The sequence below is a fragment of the Canis lupus genome, chromosome 9, assembly GCF_011100685.1.
Source record: "Canis lupus familiaris isolate Mischka breed German Shepherd chromosome 9, alternate assembly UU_Cfam_GSD_1.0, whole genome shotgun sequence".
NCBI lineage: Eukaryota > Metazoa > Chordata > Mammalia > Carnivora > Canidae > Canis > Canis lupus.
The window spans coordinates 9,430,174-9,455,361 of NC_049230.1; the positions used below are offsets into that span (position 1 = coordinate 9,430,174).

The following is a 25,188-nucleotide window of genomic DNA, read 5'->3' on the forward strand; positions in this document are numbered from 1 at the left end:
CCAGGGCTGGGCTCCAGCTTCAGAAACTTCATCTTTTAACACTACCCTCTGGCAGCCACCATATATCAATTAGGCTTGGTATGTGGGAAGAAACATAGTTTCCATGAGCTTTAAAGACTGTTGTTGCTGTGCCCCACCCTCAGATTCCTGCTCTTGTCATGGCAAGGCCTACATGACACCCAAGTTTGCCACTTCCATGGTTTTCAACTGCAGTCAGTCTTGTAGGGAACAAGCCATCAATATTTTTCCATTCCTAGACTTCCTATTCCAAAGTTATTTTCCTCTCCATACCAACGTACCACTGAGAGCGTGTTGTATAATTTATGCGTAGTCCCTTCTGGCACATATTACTTAGATGGCTAATTGGTCACCACTTAAATATTTTTGGAAATCCAATTCTGTTTTCTTGCTGCATACTCAAATTCCTAGCATTCTACCGAATTGCATCGTGAAGGTCCTGCAGAGATGTGGCTTGGTCATCGCTTGGGTCCCCAGAGACCCCCTGAACCAGCATGGGATAGAATGTTATTCCTGATTCCTACTCTGCTGGTGGGCATGGTTGCTAAATGTAAGAGTTAACCTCTTCTGCATTGGCTTCTACTCCCCCAGCGCCAGCTGAGCAGGTTGGAGTTAGCGAAAGCTGATATGGCCGTGCCTTGGATATTCCTGTATCAATCCCATGAGTGCCAGCATGCAGGCTACGACTCAGATAATTAATATTTTGGAGTCTGATGTGAGATGCTACACGTATCTCTTACAAGCTTCTTCATGATACTGTGGCCTGTTGGCATAACTTTGAATCTTGACATCGTTATTTATTATTTATGACTTCATTATTTGCTAGAGGAAGATAAAGTGTCATGATTGATGACACAGCCTCTGGAGCCGAAGAACCTGAGCTCATAGCCCAGATCTATACTTATTAGCTATGTGACTTTGGGCAAGTTACTTAACCTTTTTGTGCCTTAGTTTCCTCTTCAACTATTATTGCAGTAAAGTTTTATGATTACTATACATATTAATGCAAAAAAAGTGAAAAGAACTGAGGTAAGTGCTAAAAACATAGAATTCTTCTCCTTCATTAGCTACATATCCCACAATTTCACTCATTTAAAATTTAATAAATGTGCCTTTTCAGGAAGTTGTTTGTTATTTTTGTCAAAGGATGACAAATGTCCTACAGGACAGGATTTGCATTGTTCCACTAAATTTAGACCCTTTTAAATACAAATCAAAACCACAATGAGATACCACCTTACACCAGTCAGAATGGCTAAAATGAACAAGTCAGCAAATGACAGATGTTGGCGAGGATGCAGAGAAAGGGGAATCCTCGTACACTGTTGGTGAGCATGCAAGCTGGTGCAGCCACTCTGGAAAACAGTGTGGAGGTTCCTTAGGGAGTTGAAAATAGAGCTGCCCTATGACCCAGCAATTGCACTATTAGGTATTGACTTGTTTTGCTTAGCATGATACACTCCAGTTCCATTCACATCATTGCAAATGGCAATTCATTTTTAGATGGCTGAGTAATATTCCACTGTACATATATATACCACATCTTTATCGATTCATCTGTCGATGGACATCTGTGCTCTTCCCATAGTTTGACTATTGTGGGCATTGCTGCTATGAACATTGGGGTGCAGGTGCCCCTTCAGATCAGAGAAGCGTATTCTTAATCTGCTTTACCTATTTTACCCAAAATGAAATCTTACCATTGGCAATGATGTGAATGGAACTGGAGTGTATCATGCTAAGCAAAATAAGTCAATCAGAGAAAGATAATTATCATATAATTTCCACTTGTGGAATTTAAGAAACCAAACTGAGGAGAATAGGGGAAAGGAGGGAAAAATAAAACAAGAAGAAATCAGAGGAGACAAACCATAAGAGATTTTTTTTAAATATTTAATTTATTTATTTGAAAGACGGGGGAGAGAGTATGAGTAAAGCACATGAAAGAGGGAAAGGGAGAAGCAGACTCCCCATTGGCCAGGGAGCCCCAGCGTTGGGCTCCATCCCAGGATCCCGGATCATGACCCGAGCCGAGGACAGACACTTAGCTGACTGAGCCACCCAGGCACCTGGAAAGATGCTTAATCATAGGAAACAAACTGAAGGTTGCTTGAGGGACAGTGGGTGAAGAGATGGGGTACCTGGGTGATAGGCATTGAAGAGGGCACGTGATATAATGAGCACTGGGTGTTATATACAACTGATAAATCACTGAACTCTACCTCTGAAACTAAGAATATGTTATATGTTAGTTAATTGAATTTATTTTTTTAATTAATTGAATTTAAATAAAGAAAACATAGACACTTTTACTTGGATATTTTTGATTGACACTCTTTGGATATTGCAAGTCATCCAGATATAAATTTACTTAATAAACATCATTCTGTATAAATGTCTCCACCTTATTAACTGACATGAACAACTACTGGATATTTTGTTGACTAAAATGACTCTGTGTATAGTTCACCCGACGTGGATTTTTATTTCACTAAAATGTAAATGAAATTTCTTCCCATGGTTTATTTTTTAGGACTCATGTGAACCTAGAGTGCTGATCACACATTTCCTGTCTATAAACCATGTTTCACGATGCATTCTAGAGTTTTTCAAAAAGGAGACATTCTGATTCTAACATACATTTATTTGAAATTATCCAGTGTCTCTTTGAAGTCAAGAAAAATTTTATGTCTCCTCTTCTTCATGATTCTAAAGATTTCTGATGATTGCCTTGAGATCATTTCTTTGTATAATTTATCTCGTTCCACATATTCTAGAAATCACTCATGCAAAAATTATTTGATTTCTGTTTTCTGACTTGAATATAGGCTCCAGTGGGTGCAAAGTTCCCTCCATTTGAGAACCACCGGTGTACATTTTTCTTGTATGCATATAGAAAATTTCTGGAAGAATACATAAGAAACTAAGTGATTGCTTCTCCTGATAAAAAATAACTTTTATACCATGTGAAGATTCTACTCCATATGTGTATAATTTTAAAACAATCATAACCATATCTGTAATGTACATTCTCAGGTCCTTCTGGTCTGTAAGTACTCTTTAAATACCTTTCACAGTGTTGTAAATTTTTCTTTGCCCTTAGATTATATCTCTTACTTTTTAATAATTTCTTTTTCTTTTTAATCTTGCGAGAGAACACTCAAGGCTGCCACATTGATTTCTTTAGTTTCCGTGTCATCCTCCATTATTGGGATTGGTTCCTGTGGATAAGGGTTTCTTTCTTTGGAACTCTCTAGGGCTCTCTAGGATTCTCTCTCTCTCTACCCCAATTATTGCTCATTACTAGATCTCAAATCTGGGATTATACCCATATATCCACAAAGCTTTTAAAATGGACTTTTGTAAAGTTTGCTTTACTTATTCAGATATCCATTGCTTCTTGCAGCTCTAGACCTTGAATGGTTTAACCAAAATGCCATTTAGCTGGCACAGTGGAGCTTCCAGCTGGCGACAGTCAGAAAATAGCAGTTTCTACTTAGAACAGAACCTGGCAGCTGGGGAATCCCAGAGTAGCAATCCTCCTTTCTAAAAATGGTTCTGATATTCCCTTTAAAACATACAGTATATTTTTATTTAGAAAATATTTATTTAGCTGTCAGAAACACTTCAGCTAATCACTACTCTTTAAAAAGGCTGGAGTCTGGTTACACCCTCAGACATCATCAGAGCTCTGGTTTTTCATAAGCAGAGTATAATGAACTATAGTTGAAGAAGCCTTTATAGTTTCCCCATGTGGAACTTTCTTGTCACCTACTGTATACACAAGGCAAAGATCTAAATCCTTTGCATCTTCTAAGATCCTATTCCTGCCTTGTCTGCACCCCCTTATCTTTCATGGTAAACAGAGACACGCCTTCAATAAGGGGAAGTAGAGAAGATCAAGGGGAATCAGTGACTCAGTTTAATCTCCTTATGTACCCAGACTGTGAGATTTCAGCACTACAGAGTCAGACATCTCTTAATGGAGGAAATTAGAAAGCCCCGATAAGATAAGTAGGGGGAGGTGGTAACTGATTAGCTGTAAGGGCCTTAGGAACAGACTGACTATGAGAAAAATCAATGGACTTTTTTTTTGTTGTTGTTTCTAAGAGGGTTCAGAGTCAGAGCTAAATCAATAGTCTAGGAAGAGAAATCTAGGTTAAGGGAATCCATAATTTTAGTCAATTATGGGGGTCAGACTATGACCTAGCTAATCTTTTTTTCTGTTCCCTTCTGCTCTCTTACTTCCTCTTCCAGGTGTTGACCTCCTTTTAGAGATTATGTCTTCCAGAATATCCATATTTAATGGATCTACCTGGAATTAGTTTACCTATCCACAATGCAGAAATATACATTCCTCTTTATACTATCATATGCACACATGCAATATCTACGCATGTATATTTTCTCATCGTTTTTGGCTTTTGTGCACTTTGTGTCTGGGGATTCGTTTTACTTGATGGTTTCTAAGAGTTATTCATTCACATGTGTGTCCAGCATTGAATCCCCTTTCTTTTCAGCTCTCCTGCCACTCAGCAAAGATTTTCTTGTCTTTGCTCCCTCATAAGAGCCTCTGCTCCACCACTGTGTGTGGCCACGTATGCATACTTACAATGCCACGGCCACTGCAGGACACAACACTTACAACATTTTTCACCTACTGAAATTCCTATATAACGTTGGTCAGATAATAATAAAGATGATCCTAGTGGTGTGCGATCACTAAATCCAATGGGATAAATCACTCATGCCCCCGTCCATGGACTTTTTCAATAGCCCCTCAAACTCATTCCCTATCTCACATAGGAAATGTCTGCAAATCTTAAACCTAGATTGGAATACGAAAGAGCAGTGTACTCCTGTTTTGATTTAATAGCATGGACATAGAACATAAATTTGGTTTTCGTGGAAATGAAGACCCAAAAGATTTAGGTCTGTGAAGGACTTAGTTTATAGCTCATCTAATCTAGCCCTTTAATTTAAGGTTGACTGCATTATCATTTTGCATGTGGGCATGAATTTGCTGAATAATGTTGTCATTATTATTTTGTAATTCCCAGGAAAAAAAAGTGAATTTGTCCATCTCAGTAGAGAAATTTATATTATTTACATTTGTCAACTCCTGAAGATTTGTTAACATATCAGAGGCCGGCCTAGGTAAACGCTTCTGAAGAAAGAGCTCTTTGACATTTGCAAAAGTTGTTTTATGTGAGACTCCATTATGCTCAGGCTGAGCTGATTTTAAACTAGGAAGAAATGCTGTCTCGATCCCTTCTCAACTTAGGACTTCTCAGAGTTAGATGAGCCTGTTATAAAGCTCAGAATTTTTTTTCCCTTCTTTTACAAAGTAAGTTGACTGAAGCTGTTGGTAATGAAATGAGTAATCCAAATAGTTTATCTAGTTTGCCTGTATTGGCTACTTTGAAGTATTATATAACTTCTTGGTAATCTGGAAAAGTGATACAAAGGGAAATGTTGGCTAGCCAATGTTAATATTTGTTCAAAACAGTGAGTCATATAAACTGGGATTTCCTCTTTGGGCTCCTTATTACTGGCATATTGTCTGAGTCTCAGTATAATTTGATGCAATAATCCTTGTTTAGAATGTGGAGGAATGCTTTGTTCAGGTTAATGGGAGACCTCTACTTTTGATATTCCTGTTGGAGAGTGAGTTTACTTTGGTTGCATTTGGAAAATTAGTAATCTCATCAATGGTGACCTGGTAAGGTTGCTTGTTTTGCTTTTTCTTCCTTCTCCATGACATGTGTTCATAGACTGGCTCACCTGCAGTTCTTCTAAGAAACAGCCACTTGTCTGCCTTTCTCATACACTGACCATTTTACTCAGAAGGAAGTTCAGAGAGGGAACCTTCAGTTAGAAGAGGCTTAGGTGCTAACAGATTTGAACTACCATGTAAGAAAACAAAAATTAAAAACTTTCTTTCCTACAGACAAAATATGTACTCTATTTCTTTGGGCTTACTCTTTCATGATTCCGAGGATTTCTTCAGGTTCTAGAGATGATAAAGTGCCATATTATATATAATGCTACCTACTTATAAGATTTTTTAAATTAATTAATTTATTTGAGAGTGTGTGCACATGAGAGAGAGAGAGAGAGAGAGAGCGCGCGCGCACAGGGGGAGAGAGAGAAGTAGACTCCCTGCTGAGCAGGGAGCCCCACTTCCGGCTGGATCCCAGGACTCTGGGATCATGACCTGAGCCAAAGGCAGATGCTTAATGGACAGAGCCACCCAGGCAGCCCTACCTATAATATTAAACTATTTATGAAGTAAGTCACATAGAAGCAACTTGGTCACATTTCTATTCTGTGGACAACGCGAAGAAAAGAACCTGTCTCCTATGAGAATTGAATATGACATTATAGCTAAGTCATCTAAATAAGAGACCTGACACAGAGAAAATAAAGCACACACATTTATAATGGCATAGTTTATAATTTATAAATATAATTTATATTGTGAAGTTAAAAGTCAATGTGTCAGAGCACCTGAGTGGGTAACTGGTTGAGCATTTGCCTTCAGCTCAGGTTGTGATCCTGGAGTCCTGGGATCGAGTCTGACATCAGGTTCCCTGGAGACAGCCTGTTTCTCCTTCTGCCTATGTCTCTGCTTCTCTCTCTGTGTCTCTACTGAATTTATATATATACTGAATTTCATATATATATACTGAATATACATATATGTGTGTGTGTATATATATATGTATATATATATATATATATATATATATATATATATATATATATATAGTTTTCTTTTAAATAAAAGTCAATGTGCTCCTGTGGAAAAGAGTATGGAGGTTCCTCAAAACAATTTCTTTTCCTATATAGTTCTCTATATATATAGAATTACCATATGATCTAACAATTCCTAGATAAATATCAATAGAATTGATAACAGAGGTTCAAAGAGATATTTATACAACCCTGTTCATAGAGCTGTTATCCACATAGCTAAAAAGTGGAAATGACTCAAATGACCATCAGTGGATGAGTAGATAAACAAAATGTGGTCTATATATACAGTGTAATATTATTCAGCCTTACAGAGGAATAAAATTCTGACATATGCTAGTACATGAATGAACCTTGAAGACATTCTGCTAAGTGAAATAAACCAGGCATAAAAGGACAAATATTATGTGGTTCCACTTACATGTGGTACCCAGAGTAGTCAAATTCATAGAAACAGAAAGTAGAATGGTGGTTAGCTAGAACTGGAGGAAGGAAAATGAAGAGTTAGTGTTTCATGTGTACAGAGTTTCTGTTTGGAAAGATGAAAAGTTCCAGAGGTGGCTGGTGGTGATGGTGGCATGACAGTGTAAATGTACTAAATGCCACAGAACTGTCCACTTAAAACTGGTTAAGTGGTACATTTTATGTTATATATGTTTTATTACAATAAAAATAAATTTTTCTAAATAGTCAATGTGTTAGTCGTTTGTAAGTGAAAAAGTTTATTCTAACCTAAGTGAGCTCCTCATATATCTCACACTTTTCATCATGATTATGGTGATGAAATTATTGGTTATTACTTCCTTTTCATTTCTTCCTTGTAGAACTGTAGAAATATGATGTTGGTGGAGGGACAGTGCATGAGGACAGCTGATGAAGGGTCACGTGCTAATGGTGGAATGGTGGAAGAGTCGTAATTAGATAATGTAATTTAGGAAGATATCTTTGAAAAAATGATATGTTAGCATACCTAAAAGAAATGAAGGTTTATATTTGCAAATATCTAAAGGAAGAAGACTCCAGAGGCAAGGAACAGCAAAGAGAAAGTCCTTGAGGAAAGAGTAAGCTTGATATGTTCGAAGAATGGAAAGAAGACCAGGGTTTTTTGGAGCAGTCACCAAGGGAGAAATGGTTGGGGAAGACTGGGAAGTGTTCAACAGGAGCTAGATTGGGTAAAAACTTGAAGGCTGTGAGATAGATCTTACTTGGATTCTATTCTAAATGCAATGGAAAAAATTTAGATCTTATTCTAAATCCAGTGGAGGGCATTAGAGAGAATTACAGAGGACAGAGAGGATCTGATTTATATGCTTGGTAGATCACCTAAGGGCATTTTTGAACAAGAGTGACTGGTAACAAAGTCAAATGCCTTTTTATGTTATTCCCACCTCCTCTTAAAATGTATTCAGTAGGAATCACCTTGCCCCGGTCCTGGATGAAAACTCTGGCAGACCTGCAACATTTCTGCTCACTCTTTCGTAATACACAATTCTGTAATGACTCTAAATTGCAAACAGAGTTTCAGTTCAGGAGAGTGTCCAGCCCTGTGCAACAATCCAAATCCTGAATTTGATTTAGTCCTCATTTCTCTCCTCTCCCCTGGTCAGGCTGGCACTCTCTGGGAAGCCTGCCTGCATTGGAAACAGGGTCTAACTGACTTCCCTCCTTGCCCACGACAGCCCCTCTACATGGTTCTTGTGGGTGGATGAGACTGGGCTGGCTGGCTTTGCATTCCCTGGGCCAAAAACATGATTAAAACAGAAACTTCCTCTCATGAGATGCTGTGGTGGGCCTATGTTTCCTGTATTTCCTTTGACTGGGATATTTAAGTCTCTATTCCTGTGGACCACTAAACATTCTCGATAGGCTTCTGGGCACCCAGAAGTACAAATCCAGACCCTTCCTGCTGAAAGTTCCTTGTCTTCCTGGCAGCTTTACTGGACAGGGAGCAAAGGTATCCCTTTACCCAGCATCCTCCTCAATCCTCTTCCTGTCGGATTCTTTCTTGATCAGAATGGGTAAGAGAGATTCAAGATAATTGGAAAAAGTTATGGAGGATTTCTTTTGTAAAACAACATGTGAGGATTTGCCTGACACTTGCTTTGGTACCTAATATTGATGTTTCAACAAAACTGGGGCAAAGCAACATCAATTTCTTACATCACGTCACATGACTCCAACCACTGTGTGAAGGATGCTCTGCAGCAGGACAAGAGAGGAAGGATTGAGAACAGGTGGGTGACAGTAGCAGTCCAGGTGAGACACAAAGGCTGTGCAGAAGGAGGGTGTTGATGAGCAAGAGGGTTTAAGATGTCTTGAGGATGGAGTTGCAAGAACTTCTGATTGATTTGGCTCTTGGGGATTCTGAGAAATGAAGGCAGACTTTGAACTTTAGGCCCAAGCCAGTGAGCAGAGAGAGGTGCCATTCTCTGAGAAGCATGAGACTGCAGAATATTGCATCTAGGGTGTGGATAGGGGTATGTGAAAAGGAAGATTTATGATTGAATTATTCTGTTCTGTGTATTTTAAGTTTTAGAGTTGGATTTATGAGTCTGGAGTTCAAGGAGGGTTCAGGACTAGAGCCATATATTTTGAACTCATCAGCAGATAGAAGATTTTAAATCCATGGGATTGAATGAGATTACTTAGGGAAGAAAGCATATGTAGTGAAGCATAGATATTCTATAGCTGAGCCCTTTTGATTCTAAAATTTAAGAGTTTGATAGGAAGAAGAGTAGTGAAGGACACAGAGTGAGAAGATGTGTTTGGTGGGATGAATGGAGTTACACAGAAGTGTGGTGTGTGGAGGCTGTCCAGAGTCTAGTAAGAAGAAGCCAGATGATTGGTTTCTGGATTTGACAAGTGGGAGTTGTTGGTGATCTCGACAAGAGTAGTTTCATTGGAGTAGTAGAAGCAAAAATATGATGGGAGTGGCGTAAAGAGATTAAGAAATTGAGAAAAAGGGAAGGAAGGAGAAAAGGAAATTGGGGGTGAAAGGGAAGGGAGAAGAGAGAGGGGGTAGGAGGAGGGACAAGGAGAGATCACAGTGTATACTGAGTAGGTGGCAAATTTTATAAGCTTTTTTCTCTATTTTATGAATATCTCTCATAAAAATACTAAATAAGAAAAGTAAAAAAGAATAACTCACTGATCTGTTAGAGTCTTTGCTTCTGGTTGATACAAATGAAGTTCCATTGCATTGTGAATACTTTTGGCATTCTTAGTGAAAGCAAACAAAAATTACGGAAGAAAAAAAGTTGGCAAAATGATTTCAAGTCTTCGCTGAATAAAGACTTGTTTTGTTTGTGCTTTTTAAAGAAAAAAGTAATCAATAGAGCTACATAACTATTAGAATAGTGACGATCCAAAACACAACACCAAATGCTGATGAGGCTGTGAAGAAATGAGGGCTCTTGTTCACTGCTGGTGGGAATGCAAAAATGTTATAACTATTTGGGAAGACAGTTTGGTGGTTTCTTACAAAACTGACCATACTCTTATCATATGATCCAGTACTCTGATATTTCAACTTCATATGTGGGTACAAAAACCTGCACGTGGATGTTTATAGCAGCTTTATTCATAATTCCCCAAACTGGGAATCAACCAAGATATCCTTCAGTAGATGAATGGATAAGTAAACTTTGGAACATCCAGACAATGAAATTCTACTCAGTGCTAAAAATAAATGAGCTATCAAGTTATGAAAAGACATGGTGGAAACATAAATACATATCACTAAGTGAAAGGAGCCAGTCTGAAAAAACTACATATTCTCTGATTCTAACTATACAGCATTCCGGAAAAGGTGAAACTCTGGAGAGAGTAAAAAGATTGATGGTTGCTGGGGGTAACGGGGGAGGGAAGAAAAAGCAGGGCATATTGGATTTTTAGGGTAGTGAGGCCATTCTATACGATACTATAGTGGTGGATGCATGTCATTATATGTTTGTCAAAACCCATAGAATGTACAAGACCAAGAGTGATCCCTAATGTAAATTATGGAGGTTGGGTGACAATAATGTGTCAGGGTAGGTTCATTGATTGTAACAAATGCATCAGTGTGGTGTGGGATGTTTATAGTGAAGGAGGCTGCGTGTCAGGAGCAGAGGGGGTACTTGGAAACTCCGTACTTTCATTTCAATTTTGTTGTGGCCTGAAAACTGCTTTTTTAAAAAAATAAAGTCTATTAAAAATAATTAGTACTATTTAAATAGTAAGAGGTTTTAGCAGATATTCAGATTTCTGAAATTTATTCCATTCATTTTGGTATTGCCAAATTTTATAGGTGAAAGGACCATGCACTGTTCCAACAATTTCATTAAAATGATTCATTTCTTTTTACTTAAATTTAGTGATTTGAACATACATCAAGCCCTAGTGCAGAAAACCTTTTCCTTTTCAACCAACTTTCTCAATCATGCAACACTGACACATAATCAGAATTGTCACAATTAATTACTTAGAGATGGAGTATTTGCAGTCATTAAAAATGATGATGTCGAATCTTTTGAAATATGGGAAGTAACATTAAATAAAAACATACAGAAAATAAAGGAATAACTGTTGCTGTAAAGATGTACAAAACCGGACAATAGTTTGCAAAAAAATAAAAATCTATATTAGAATGGTGAATTTTTTTCCCTTCTGTGTTCCAAAACAATGAACCTTATTATATAGATTTTTTTATAGCAGATTTTTTCCCCCAATAGAATGTCTTGTTTTGTTACACATAGTTGGTTTTGTTTTCATTGGAAAGTACTTTTAGTCACTCTCTGGTTAATAAGGAGTCAATTGCTATGAAAAATTGGAGATACCTGTAAGTTTCCTCAGTGCACAAAAATACTTTTTCCTCATTTGGCAGATTTGTTGTTCCTCATACTGTCTACTCTAAGATAACTGTTCACTGATCAATCCTGTTTATTTCTATGAAACAGAAAAACCAGGGTGTAAATTTTGTGCTCAGTGATTCAAAAACTGGCTTAAGCATTGCATCCAGTATTTAAAGCTCATTGCCTGGTATGTTTTTCTCTGGAAATGAATTTAAACTGATAAGACTCCTAACTCTGGGAAACGAACTAGGGGTGGTGGAAGGGGAGGTGGGCGGGGGGTGGGGGTGACTGGGTGACGGGCACTGAGGTGGGCACTTGATGGGATGAGCACTGGGTATTATTCTATGTGTTGGCAAATTGAACACCAATAAAAAATAAATTTATAAAAAAATAAAAAATAAATAAGAAAATAAAATAAAATTTGTGTAACATTTGAAATCAATCAACTTGTCAAGCTCCCTCCTTAGTGGGGAGCCTGCTTCTCCCTGCACCCCCTGCTCATCTCTCTCTCTCCTGCTATTCCTCTCTCTCTCTCAATAAATAAATAAATCTTTTTAAAAAGAAAAAAAAAAAAAAACAGATACTACACTTGATCTTAGCCAAAAGGCCGAGAAGCGATCTGGAAATGAATTTATATCCCAAGTACTCTGGGGAAATCACTTTCCTATGGGAGAAAGAAAAGGATAATGCAGGTGAACTTTTGAGTCCTTATTGGGTCTTTCAAGCCTCTGTAGTACTTGTCCCCTCCACCTCTCAGAATTAGGTGGTTTTCTTCCCTTTATTTTCTCTGCTCGGGCTTTGCTGATATGCTTTGCTTTCCTCAAATGTGTCTCATTTCTAGTCCTCAAGGCCTAGATTCTGTTCCAACTGCCTGGAAGACACCCCTCCAGCCATTGTGTTGACTAAACAGTCTTCTGGTAAAAACCAAGCTCTTAAATAAGTTTTCCCAGTCCACATTGCAGCCAATTCGTTGTCATTTTCAATGTCTGTTTTAAGATTTAAGCTCTCTTGGGCAGCCCGGGTGACTCAGCGCCCTTCAGCCCAGGGCCTGATCCTGGAGACCTGGGATCGAGTCACACGTCGGGCTCCCTGCAGGGAGCCTGCTTCTCCCTTTGCCTGTGTCTCTGCCTCTCTCTCTCTGTCTCTCATGAATAAATAAATAACATCTTAAAAAAAAACAAAAAACAAGCTCTCTTGAGGCTGGCATTCTTCTCTTTAATGCGGCTCACTGCGTTTCCAAGTGCCCCTGCATGATGCCTGGTCCATAGTAGGTGCTCATAAAGAGATGTCCTGTAAATAGCTAGCACTGAGCACTCGGGAATGCTTCCTGGAGAGGTCACAGCAGGAGAACGGATCTGTTCACCATTGTTTCCCATTACTTACGCACAGGATTTTTGTAGCTGGACTCCATCACACATGCGTTGAAAATTAAAGTAGTTTTCTTAACATTTGCTATTTGAAATCAAGATGTAAACTGACACTTTACCAAAGCTTCTCTTTTAAAAAGTTGTTTTCCAGCTAGAATTTTCTTCATGAATTGTCCATGGCTGAATCTAATAAAAATAATTTATCTATTTTGGAGTTCAGCTTATAAAAGTTTCTGGAATCCGACAGATTTTAGCTATTTCTTGAATAGTACAGATGTCTTGCTTAAAAAAAAAAAAATTACAACACCATATGTTCTCTGTTCCCATGAGTAGGTTTCAGGGAAGTTTTAATAGTTAAAGTAGGTTTTTTCTTTCTTTTGAAACCTAGCATGTGGATTTAGTGCTTATTAAAGTGAGAGACTGAGTGTAGTGGTTTGATTTAGGATTAGAAACGGGAGCTGGACTAAAAGCTTACTTCCATCGCTGTGCCAAGAACCCTCCCTTGAACAAGTCTCGTACTCACTGCGGATTGTGGGGACAGCCCCTACACGCATTGTTTTCCAACTTTTACCATTTGGTCACTGAGGCACAGCTCCCATCATCAACTCTCTTCAAGAAGGCTGTGTTTGAGTGCTATGCCATAAAGGGCCTATTTAAAAGATGGATATGTTTACTATTTGAATCCTTCATTCTCTTTCCATGACACACACCCTTTCATTTTTAAAAATTCACACTGTGTGGCAGAGTACAGCTACCTCTTAAACACATAAACCACATAGCCACAGTCTTGCTGTTGCGCAAACAAACCTATGTGTGAAGTCTGACGGTGCCTGGCCACTCCATGTCATTAAGACAACACCTCCCCTTACCCCCCCCAAAAAAAAATATTAAGGAAAATATTGCACTCACTGTTTTTGATGACATAAGCAATTATTAACCAGAGGTGAAACAGTTTTCCAGAATGTAAAAAGTATATTTAGAGGGAATGCAAAAAAAATAGTATTGATATCTGATCTCCTGGTACTGTTGGGCAAAACTACCTAAGGGTACAATATCTAAATAAGACGTAGGTGAGGCCAGGGCTCTGCAGCTACAGTGAGGACTTGGTCAATGGGATGCTCATACTCCCCTCCTGGGTATAAACATGAAGGGGGAGGATTCAAGGCTCCAGAAAGAACTTAACACTTGGTACATCATTCCAAACCAGGAGTAAACTATGTGCTCATGGGCCAAATGTGGCCCACCACCTGTATTTATAAATAAAGAACCACACTCATCTATTTATGAATCATCTATGGCTGATTTTGCACTACGGTGGCAGAGGTGAGTAGTTGTGACAGAGACTATATGATCCTCCGAGCTGAAAATGTTTTTTTCTGGATCTTTATAGGAAAAGTTTATTGACCTCAATTCTAAACCAAGAAGGGCCAGTCTTTCAAACTGTAATCTCAGGTCATTGAACCTTAGTTTCCTGTTACAGGGGTAAAAAAAAAGTAGTAGTAGCTCATACGAGGTAAAGTGGGATGAGGAAGCCTTTCAAAATGTTTTAAAGTGAGAAGCATAGGTATGGAGACTGTGGTAATCACTCCAATGACCTAAAAATTGTCCCACAGATCATCCCTGGTATATATAGGGATCAACAAAGAGGCTAGGTTAGCTGGTACATGGGGTATGAACTGTGAAAAAACTAAGACAAGGTTAAATAAATATGTCAGTGGGTCAAGATGGCTTTTGCCCACTCATCCTTTTGATCCCTCTTTTAGTCTTGGACTATGTTCACCAACCAATCAGGATTCATTTCCGTTACCTGGTAACAAGTTGGGGCCAATGCTCTTCAAAGTATACTAGTTGCCTGCCAGAGGTATCAGAGGCATTTTGACTTTTAAAATTTTGCTGCTTAGGGATTGCCTAGGATTTTATATAATAGTCTGGGAGTCCTTTCTGGCAATGTATGGATGTATGTATGTTTATATGCATACGTGTATATATGTATCTACCTATCCACAAAGTATTTTTAAAAATAGTCTATTTGTATTATATAAATATAATAAAATATAAATTCATAAATAAGACTATTAAATATTAGATATCCGACACCTTTTAAATAATGTATATAATTTGTGTTTCTTAAAAAAATCTATATGGTTTCATAGGAAAATCTTCTAGATACTAGAGACACTTTATGTTTATATTCCAAGAAGATATTGCACAATGATTTTAATATCTTTAAATTGGTCGATCAAAATCTTTTCTGTTCAATGTGAACAAAGAATGATAAAAGATAGTGAAAAGAGGGGTGCCATTTATTGATTATAGGTAAATTATTTAGATGTCATTAGTTTCAGTCTCCCCCCCCATATGAAATGGGTATAATTATAGTACCTAACTCAGCATAAGTGTAATGAATAAGTGAATAATGCAAGTAACGTGCTTAAAACAGACTAAATTAACTATTTTTATTATAATCATCAGGCCACTTTCACAACTCTCTAAAGTTCAGCCATATGACAAGAAAAAGAACATCAGGATATTTGCCACGTAATTGTGCGTCAGTCTAAATGGAACATTTCCCACCAAAAGTGAAAATAGCCCAGTCTGGCATTTCTCTGGGTTGGGAAGGAAAAAAACAATCATTTGTCAAAGACACTGTTTTATGAGGATTTAACTGGGAACAAATTGAATTTGTGGCTTGGTCAAGGAGAGAAATATTTGCAAAACATCTCAGGGATGGCAGTGATATATCCACATTGTCGTTGGTAGCAATTTAAAATTGATAACATTATGCTGCCATGTATTTTTGAGAAGATGGTGGTATTTCAGGGACAATAAACCCAGTTTTCCTAGTACATTCATTTCTTTTTCTGAAATGTTCAGAGCATGTTAACTCTGAGTGCCATGTGGGTAATTCTTTCTCTACAAAATTAAGTAGCACACATCAGTAAAACTCTGATTTTTTTTCCCCCTGCCTCAGGTTTGAAGCCTGAATGATCTTCCCGAAGGCTTCAATCCAATGTTCTATCAAGCTTGGTTTTAAGTAAAGAACAACATAACCAGTATATGTCAAGAATGAAAATGAAAATATTCTTTATTTTGTTTATTTCATAAAGTATGTTGATATGAGAAAAATATACTTTTTAAAAAATAAGATTTGTGCTTCATTATTAGTGAAATGCATACCACTTGGGCCTAAATTGAACAAAGTTTTATAATCATCCTAGTCAAGTTCAAATGAAGGTTGCCCATGGGAATGACATCTAAGGTGGATCTTAATTTACTGGAACTGATTTCCTCAGGCCTTTTGTTCTCATGATATTCAGTGTATGGTTAATTCACAGTGATTGGACAACATAATATTTTGAAATAATCCATCACACTCATGTGCACCAGGATATACTTGAAATGCATAGGGCACTTCCTAGAAAAAAACAAAAGATGTTTTGTACAGACCACATCTGAATAGATGTCAATTTTGATATTCATCCAACTAGATCAAACAGCGTTGCTCATTTCTACTAAACACTTGAAGACCATCATTTTTGCTTTTTAAGAAAAAGCATAAAATAAATCTTTAATATATAAATATATAAGTGATGTTGGCTATGATAGATCTGGCTCATCTGAAAGGAGAAAGAATCCTATATGCTTTGAGAGAATTCTCTAAAGGAAACCAGGAACTCATGTCAATAATCACTATAAAGTGAGATTGTGATATTCCCCTTCATGGGTCACTTGGAATTTCCCAGTTAACTTTCGAAGTCAGTATATTTCTGTTATATGCTATTTGTTTTTTGACATTAAAATACTTTATCATCATTAAATAGAAATAGATTAGAATTATGTAGGATTTCTCCAAATCACCTTATAGGTTTTGGTTTACAGGTAATGAAAAGCAATGAAAAAACCCTGGTTTGGTTGTTGGTACTAAAGATATACATCTACATAAGTATAGCAATAGCAAAACTTCACTGTCTGTCAAAACGTTTTTCTTTCCTTTGTTAGTGGTCCTTCTTTTGGGAGATTTGAAGACTCCTGGATATTTTTAAATTAAAAATTATCTGTTTGGAAAACAGTCTGGCACCTTCTTAAAAAGTTAAATATAAATTCATAAATGTATCATGTGATCAAGCAGTTCCACTATTAGGTATATACTGAAGTAAAATGAAAACATATATCCCCACAAGAACTTCTACAAAAGTAAATAGCATTATTCAAAATAGCCTCAAACTAGAAACAGTCCAAATGTCCATCAATTGCTGGCATACCCATATGATGGAATACTAGCTAATAATAAAAAGGTACAAGCTACTGATACATGTCAACAATATGGATGAAACTCAGAATAATTATGTTATATTCGTTTAAGATCAGGAACAAAACAAAGGTGCAGGGTTCCCACTCTTGTTACTTCTATTAACATAGCACTGAAAGCCTTAGCCAGAGCAATTAAGCAAGAAAAAAAACAGTATCCAAATCAAAAAAGAAGTAAAATTATCTGTTTGCAAAACGCATATTATATACAAAAAAATCTAACAATCTTACCAAAAGAAGACCCCGACAACTTAGAACAGATAAATTCAATAAAGTTGCAAGATACAAAATCAAATACAAAAATCAGTTGTGTTTCTATACACTAACAATGAACTCTAAAAAAAATTTTAAGGAAATAATCCCACTTACAATAACATCAAAAAGAATAAAATAATTAGGAATAGATTTAACCCAGGAGATAAAATATATGTACACTGAAAATTATAAGACATTGATAAAAGAAGTTGAAGAAGACACAAAGCAATAGAAAGATATCTTATGTTCACAGATTAGAAAAAATAATATGTTAAAATGTCCGTACTATTCAAAATGACCTAAGATCCAATGTAATCCTGTCAAAATTCCAACAGAACTATTTACAGAAGTAGGAAAAAAATTCTAAAATTTGTATGGAACCATGAAAGACCCCAGATAACTAAAGCAGTCTTGAGTATGGAAATCAGAGCTGGGGGCATCACTGTTTCTGATTTCAAACTATATTACAAAGCTATAGTATTAACATGAAAACAGAATAGACACATAGATCAATGTTACAGAATAGTGAGCCCAGAAATGAATCCACACATATATGGTCAACTAATTTTTGATAAAAGCACCAAGAATAATGGGAATGGATAGTCTCTTCAATAAATGGTCATGGTAAAACTGGATAGCCACATGAAAAAGAATGAAATTGGACCCTTATCTTATCCAACACAAAAATTGCTCAGAATAGATTGAAGACATACATTTAAGAACTGAAACTATAAAATTCCCATAAGAAAACATGGAAGGTTGGTCTTGGCAATGAGTTTTTGGATTTGTCAGCAGATACAAAGGTGACCAAAGCAAGCTGGACTACATCAAGCTAAAAAGTTTCTGTAAACAAATGAAACAGTCAACAAAATAGACAAATGGAAAGGCAACCTATGGAATGAGAGAAAATATTTGCAAAATGTATATCCAATAAGGAGTTAATATACAAGATATATAAAGTAAACTTAGAACCCAATAGCAAAAAAATACAAATAACCTGATTTTAAAATGGAAAAGAACACAATTAAAAATTTTTCCAAAGAGTGCAAACAAATTGCCAACAGGTATACTGAAAGATGCTTATATTACTAATCATCAGGGAAATGAAAATCAAAACCATAACAAGATAGCATCTCACACCTCTTAGGATGCCTGTTATCAAAACGATAAATATTGCTGAGGATGTGGAGAAAAGAGAAATATGACTTCTGTTCTAAAAGAACACCTTATTTGGAAAAATAGGAAACCATTAAGAAGTACCACAAGGATTTTTGTAATTCTAAAAGAAATATAGACAAGTAAGTTCCTCAAGAGTCCAAAGGATGAAAGGCATTGCAAATGGCAAGAATAATTCATAAGGAAGCAAGATTTGTAAAAAAAAAAAAAAAAAAAAAAAAAAATTGTGGCACTGAAATATAAGTGAAGGCTCCTCCCCCCGCCCCCCATGGAGAGGGAAAACCAAGTCAAAGCCAAATCGGAGGTGGGAGCAAAGTATGTGTTGGCACAAGTAAAACCCAGTTCACAATGAAGGGGGCGAAAATTAACAGAGCTCCTTCAAGTTTCATGGGAAACAGGAAGTCAAGTAAGATTCAAGAGTCATAAGACAAATGAGATTTATTAGATAGAGTATGTGGTGGTGACCACAGTCAATTTGTGGATGGGAGACTGGAAAAAGAAAGATCAAACAGGAACGTATTGCAAAAGAAAGTAACTGCTTTTGACTCAGTGGGAACCAAAAGAAAAGCAGTCATAAACATTTTTTCAGATAAAGAAAAGATGAGGTAAATAGTCATTTTTTCACATCAATTTATGATTGACAATGTTTTTCCTCACTTTGTGAGATAGGAACCTGACAGATGAGAAAACTAAATATTAGAAAGTCATGTGTTTGCCCAACATTACACATAGTTGAGAAGAACATACTTTGTGACACCAAATCTGGGGAAGTGTTGTTTTGTACCTGGACTTGTAAAACCGAAGACCTCTAGGAATCGACCTGATGATATAAATGGGTGAGGTAGATAAGGTAAAAGAGAAAAAAATAATGATGTAAACATGATGGGAAATGATAACTGACATTGGCCTTATTATTGCCTGGGGTTAATAGAAAGTAGTAGAGACTTTGGGAAATACTTCACCTTGAAGGGAGGTCACCAGCATACTTCAAAAGGAGAAAATTTGAACTTTCAGTTACCAAAACCAAAATGCAGGAGCCAATTTTGATTCTTCAATTTTTCTCTTACCCTACAGCCAAATCCTGCACACTCTATCCAGACTCTATCCAGAATGTTGTCACCTCTTCATAATGGCTGCCTTGCCTCCAAGCCACAATCATCATTCTCACTTCAAATATGTCCTCCAAGATGTTCTTTCAAAGCTCACTTTTGATTATCTAGAATTCTCAGACTTTCTTTTGCAGTTTTTCAAAAGATACCTTTACAAAAATTAAAAAAAAATACATATAAAAATGCCAAGTGTAGATTGGGAGAAAACATTTTCATTATATGAATTTGAAAAAGAACTTATAACTAGAATTTAAAAAAATCCTATAACTCAATAATAATAATGAAAGATAATTCCGTTAAAAATACAGCCAAAGATTTGAACAGATACTTCACACTGAAGATACCCTATAGCCAAAAGCACACCAAAAGGCTCATTAGGGAAATGCAAATTAAAACCACACTGAGATACCACCACCACAACAATCAAAATGACAATTCGTTAGCTTGGGAAAAACATTTGCAATTCATGTTTATCATCTGCTTCTGTGTGATAAATCATGATAAATTCAGCAGTTTGCGACAACATAATCTCATAATTTCTGTGTGTCAGGGGTTTGAGCATGGCTCAGCTGGGGCTTCTGCTTTAGAATCTCTCACAATGCAACAAATCAAGATTTCAGCCAGAGCTGGAATATCATCCGAAGGTTGGACGTGGAAGGGACCTTCTTCCAAGCTCACATGGTGATTGGCAGAATTGAATTCTTCCAGGGAAGTTGGATTAAGGGCCCTGACCTTTCTTAGTTCCTTGAGTGTAGACCTCTCCAACATGACAGCTTGCTTCAGCAAATTATGCATGCCAACAATACAATCTTATGTAACCTAAACTCAGTAGTGACATATCATTTTTCCTCCTGCTAATTAGAAATAAGCCACAGGTCTCATCTACCAGCACCGCACCCAAGAGGAGATTATGCAAAGGTGTGAGTACAAAGAAGTGGGGATCATTGACAACTGTCCTAGGAGCTACCTATCAAGCATGTGTCTGACAAAGACTGTGTAGAATATTAATGAATTTCTATAATTGAATAATATATATATATGACTCAGTTAAAATATGGGGAATAGACTTAAGTAGACCCTTATCAAAAGATGTCTGATAGCTAACATGTATATGAAAAGTGCTCTGCTTCATTAGTCATCTGAAAATTCAAATTAAAACCACAAAGAGATCCCACTACACACCCACCAGAATGGCTAAATTTAAGCTGCTGACAATACCAACTATTGTCAAGGAGGTAGAGTGACCGGGATTCATCTTATTGCTCGTGGGAGTGTAAAATGGTCCAACCACATTGGAAAACATGTTGGTAATATCTAATAAAATTAAACACACACCTACGTATGACAACACATTCACGCCAAGACATTTCTTCTCTCAGAATGTGTCCACACACACATGCGTGTGCATACACCCACCCCCCCACACACAAGCGCTTTATTAATAATAGCCCCAAACTAGAAAATACCAAAAGCCCTTCAATAGAAGAATATAATAAAAAAGTAGTATATTTATAGGAATCACTACACAGCAGTTTTTTTTTTAATTTTTATTTATTTATGATAGTCACAGAGAGAGAGAGAGGGGCAGAGACACAGGCAGAGGGAGAAGCAGGCTCCATTCCCCGGGAGCCCGACATGGGATTCGATCCTGGGTCTCCAGGATCGCGCCCTGGGCCAAAGGCAGGCACTAAACCTCTGCACCACCCAGGGTTCCCTACACAGCAGTTTTTTAAAAAGGACAAGCTACTGACACAACAACACGAATGAATCTCAAAAATATTGTTTGATCAAAGGAGGCCAGAAATAAACAGAAATTCATCTTGAATTATTCTATTTTTATGAAATTCAAGAAGACCTAAATTAGCATATAATGATCGAAGTCAGCAAAATTGTCATTTCTGGGAGGGGGTCGAGAGAGCTGTTTTTGATTGAGAAGGAGCATGTGGAAATGTTCCAGATACGATGGACACGTTTTCTATATTCCTCTGGGTGGTGGCTGCGCATCTTCTTGTATGCTCGTTTTAGCTCAATAAATTCGAGAGAGAAGAACACAGAAACACTTTGATGTGATGTGCATTCCAATCACTTGGGGATCTCATTAAAATTCGAATTCTTTTTTAGTAGACCTGACGGACACTGGAGATTCTGTGTCACTAGCCACATCCAGGTGCTGCTGCTCTGAGGCAGGCAGCACTGCTTTCCCCTGTGTCTCCCTCTTCTTTCCTGTCCAGACTCTTAGAGTCTAGAGATCCACTAGTTGAGTTTTCCTACAGAATGACTCTCTTTTATCTTCTGCTGTGTGTTTGCCTGTGTTTGGTGGTTTGGACCAGAATTCAGAAGGCCAATAACGCAGTGTTTTTGAGCAGCTGAGAGAACCTCCCAATCCAGAGGATATTGGGGGGATCAGAATGAAAGCCGGTCTTAGTGAAAGCCCCAGGGTGGATCCTCTTTGACTCGCTCAGTAGGACCAAAAAGAGGATGAGGTAAGTGAAAAAGACTTAACAAAGGCTGGTCTACTAAGTGAGGAAATGATAATCTGTGGCTCACTCAGCTCCGTGTCATGAATCCAGACCTGAAGTTTTCCAGACAGTCACACCTATATATTTTTTAAACCTGGTAATCTATTCTAGGGCCACAGAAGGTCAGCTTGGGTGCCAGTAGCATTTACAGCTTGTACCGCGGGCTGTGAAGAGTAAATCAAAAACCTGATAAATGATAGATATGTCGTTAGTCAGGCCAAATTAGAGATCGAAAACGTGATTAGTTGATGCTTGGAAATTCTATTGCTCAGATCCTTCTTTGAACAGCAGAACTCTGATCTTTGATGGTTTATTTTAACTTAATACCTTGGGCCTCTTATATGAATAAGCCGCTTTTGGCAATAGCTGAGGATTCTCCTAGGGTGATGTGATTACTCCTTAGTATAAACTAACAAAATGAGCTCATGTAACAAAATAATCTGTCGTGCTTGAATTTGAACAAAATCTATCTGCTAGGCAAATTATGAGATAACAAAATTCGAAGAAAAGATGTTTGCTAGATAATTTAACACAATGAAAGCAGTTTGTTATAGTAAAATGTATGAAGATTTGGATCAGACTTGCCAGATATAAAATTTGGGCAAGTTACCTGTTAATAAAATGGAGATAATATCTATCCCACAATATTTTTAATTAAGGCAATGTCTATAAAGCATGAATTGTAGTGCATAGCATGAGGTAGAAGTACAATAAATTTCAATTCCTTTCTTCCCACCCCCTCCTTGATCTAGAACGCTAATCGATAACCATCTCTAGTCCCTGGTATAAGCTCCCTATGAAAAGTACTACACAAAGCATTTAATCAACTTACAATTCTACGAGAAGCTAGGTATCCTTAAATATGATATCTGCAAAGTGTCTTTTCCTACTGGTAATCCCAGAAATTGGTTTAAGCTAAAAGCAGTCCATGCAACTAAAAGAACAGAGTGCCTGACTGCTATCTTCATTATTTATTTATCTGCCTTACTATTAAAAATAATGATTGCAAGAACAAATAATGATTGCAAATAAGGTAAAGTTTCTCTTAGAAAACTAAACAAGCCACATTTAATAGTGAGGATTTGTTCACTCTTGGGGAGAGTTCGTTGAAAAAGAAATTACCCTTTTCTGGTCATATTTGCTTCTTTTCTTTCTTTCTTTCTTTCTTTCTTTCTTTCTTTCTTTCTTTCTTTCTTTCTTTTTTTTTTATTTGCTTCTTTCCACTGTCCTGCCCTCCACTGCCACCACTCTGCACAGCACTGGGAATGTTAGAACCAGGCCAGAGGGAGGATGCAATCGACCTGCCTCCCCCCACAGAAACCACCCTCCATATACATAGTTACTAAAAGTAAAATAAAAACAAAAAGTCTAGAATTAAACTGCAAATAGATGCTCAGCAATTCTAAGAAGTTTTCACAGCGTTAGAAGGAGAGAAGATAGAGTGGCCAGAGCAACCAATGGATGATAGTGAGGGAGCAAGGGAGAGGTGGGGGGTTATTGTCCTCAAATGGAGAGGCAGTCAGAGGAAGAGAGGGCTAAGTTTAGAGACTAGGATGTCTGGAGAGTGGAATTGCTACTTGTCCAGATATGTCATTACTTTTTTTTTTAATAATATATTTTTTTCTTGGTTACAAATATGTTAAAGTTTTTGTTGCAGAATTTAAGACAATGCCATGACCGTCAAAAATTTTACGTACTTTTTGTTCCCGTATTTTATGTCAGTCAGGGTCGTGGCAGGAAACAGAAGACACATTCAAATTAGGAAAAGTAAATCGGGGGTCACTTACAAAGGAACTAATCACAGTTGACCCCAAACAGTCAAAAACCCGTGTATAACTTTCGACTCCCCCAAACTTGGCTGCTAATAGCCTAGCATTGACTAGAAGCCTTACCGATAACATAAACAGTCAATTAACACATATTTTGTGTGTTATGTGTATTGTACACTGTCTTATTACGATAAAGTAAGCTAGAAAAAAGAAAATCTTATTAAGAAAATCATAAGAAAGAGAAACGACATGTACCATACTGTATCGTGTTTGTTGGAAAAAATACGCACACACACGGACCAGCATAATTCAAACCCATGCTGTTCAAGGGTCAACTACACAAAGGTGTCACTGAATGTAGGGGAGCCACTTGACAAAAACCCAGGGTTACCAGTGAAGGGCTGTTGCTGAAGGAGGTTAGGGGAAATGTTCCCAGAAACCAGGAGGAGAGAGTTATTTAGAAAAGGATGCCTTGTGAGAAGCAGTAAGCCCTCGGATCTTCAGGAACACAGCCACCTTAATATGCTGTGTCACAGGGACAGAGTCAGGATTATACATTTCCTGGGCTTCCTTCCCTTATTTTGTCCAGTCTTTTATGTGGCTTCTCCATTGATTAAACCTAATAGTAAGTCAGACGAAATGAGAGCCCTTTAATGTCACCTGTGAGTTTAGGGAGTCCCCAATAAGTGAGGGTGGTCTTGGATTCAATAATTTGCTAGAAGGCCCAGTCGACCTCCACAAAGTTAATATATTCATGATTTGGGTTTATTACAGTGAAAGGAAACAGGTCAAATCTAAAGGGAAGAGATGCATAAAGCTGATCCAGGAGGAACCAGGCATAAGCTTCCTGTTGTCCTCACCCAGTGGAGTCATTTGGACAATATTTATTTCTCCCAGCAACAGTGTGTGACAATACACACAGAATGTTGCCAACCATGGAAGCTCACCCAAGCTTGGCGTCCAGAGTTTTATTGAGGGTTGGTCACTTAGACAAGGCTGACTGCCTGTATGATTAGTCTCTGGCCCCTGCAGAGGGTGAGCTGACTCCACGTGGCCTAAGCACCCCTCCCCCAATAAAT

General features: G+C 37.5%; 1 long non-coding RNA gene and 1 pseudogene across 6 annotated transcripts in view; one reads left to right on the forward strand and one right to left on the reverse strand.

Moving 5' to 3' along the window:
• LOC111097339 overlaps positions 1–25,188 on the forward strand; it is a 569,600-nt gene that overhangs the window by 268,739 nt on the left and 275,673 nt on the right. The gene's annotated exons all lie outside the window — the stretch shown is intronic.
• On the reverse strand, positions 12,073–12,225 carry LOC119873509 (annotated as a pseudogene).